At 44.7% G+C, this 1,647-nt stretch overlaps 1 pseudogene; it reads right to left on the bottom strand.

Moving 5' to 3' along the window:
* Window positions 1–217: 217 nt before the first annotated feature.
* LOC134176301 (uncharacterized) lies at window positions 218–1,313 on the bottom strand (annotated as a pseudogene).
* Between the last annotated feature and the right edge of the window lie 334 nt (window positions 1,314–1,647).

Genomic DNA, 1,647 nt, shown 5'->3' with positions numbered 1-1,647 from the left:
GGACAGTATTTACTGAGCATTCCAGAAGTGAACAGCCTGCTATCCAATCGAATCTGTTGCCAAGATATACTTGAACCATTTTTTGGCAAACAACGTCAGCAGAGAGGAACCAATGACAACCCGAATGTAGAGCAGTTTGAGTACAACACATCTTCTATTCGAGTAATGAGCTCAGTGGCCCTTGCTCCTGTCCATGGAAACACTGGGAGATTTTCGAGAAGAAGGGGACCAGGTGATCTGGCTGTAGACAAAGTGAACACTCCATTGCATAAGCGGCCAAGGCTATGTGCAAAAGCATTGTTCTAAGGGCACTGTGAGATTTCAGCAACAAAGTACCTAAGATTTCAAAGTCTTACAAAGAGGCTTAGCTTTAGAAGTACCTACTGCATGAGCTTGTTTGTACTGTTCCATAAATGATCTCACAAATGAAAATCCATGTATTGTAATCCATAAGTCTACAATCATGCTAAGTAGCTGATGACAACCATCATCATCAAGATCTGAAGACAACTGGGACCAATAGAACTGAACGTCATCTGATCCCACAACTGCCTCTCTGACTTCATCACGGGAACATAACGACGATGAAGTGTCAAGCGCTGACAAATGGTAGAGCTTACGAACATTGAGTTCAAGCTGCTCAAACAGGAGATAGGACAGATCACTGACTATAAACAGACCTCCACGGTTTACTCGATCCACCCAGTGTCTAGTGTAGGCGAGGAAATCTTCACACTCCGTCTCATTCTCACACATCCCCCAGAGGCACAGAATAAATTCCTCTTTTGGTGATGGGAAGATCGTTCTAGCTTCTTTCTTAGTGACACGGGAATGTAACCTGCCATGTATGGTATCACCTTTTGCTCCTCTGTTGACGTGGCCAATTGCTCAGACTGATGAGTCAACGACGTAACCTCAACAGGGTAATGGACTTTTATGAGGTGCTCCATGATAGCAGTAACCAACATTTGACAAAGCATCGAATCACCTGAACACACCTCAGTTGGTTGAGACTTCCACAGTGTCGTCAAGTCACTGGAGACACGAACCGCATGAAAGTTGCGCCAAATTATCTCCGTCCACGATCTCCTGGGCTTCTTTCCCACGTCCTTCAAACACGGAAGAAGCAACCGCAACAGTGACTTAGCGAAGCTCTCGAACGCTTGCCTGTTCTGAGCACTCCAGACAAATAGCGATTCTGCTAAAACTGAAACACTCCTACTTCTTCCACTCAGGGAATCGTCTACCTTAGTCAACACAACTGCCACAGCGTCGCGGAGAACCTCAGAATCATTGCAAGGGACAGCCGCCATATATGCCGTCATGACGTCACGTGTAACGCGCATGGTCTCGGAAGTAAGCGGGCGTTGCCAATCCCTTTCCCCCGCTCTAGTATCTATGGTTAGAGTAAATTGAGTCGTAAACCCTACGTAAAACAATCGTGAATGACCCGTAATTACAACGTAAATGACCGTAAATGAACGTAAAGTGGCCATTTACAAATAAATACGTCTATATTTACGAATAAATACGTCTATTTACGAGTAGCATAGGCGTAATTTACGGTTTCAATATGATCGTAAATTCGATTTACATGTTATTTACGTCGCTTTACGAGCGTGCGGGCCAGTAGTGACATTGACTTGT

This window comes from Corticium candelabrum, chromosome 2 (assembly GCF_963422355.1).
Source record: "Corticium candelabrum chromosome 2, ooCorCand1.1, whole genome shotgun sequence".
Taxonomy (NCBI): domain Eukaryota; kingdom Metazoa; phylum Porifera; class Homoscleromorpha; order Homosclerophorida; family Plakinidae; genus Corticium; species Corticium candelabrum.
This window is presented reverse-complemented; position numbering and strand designations above follow the sequence as displayed.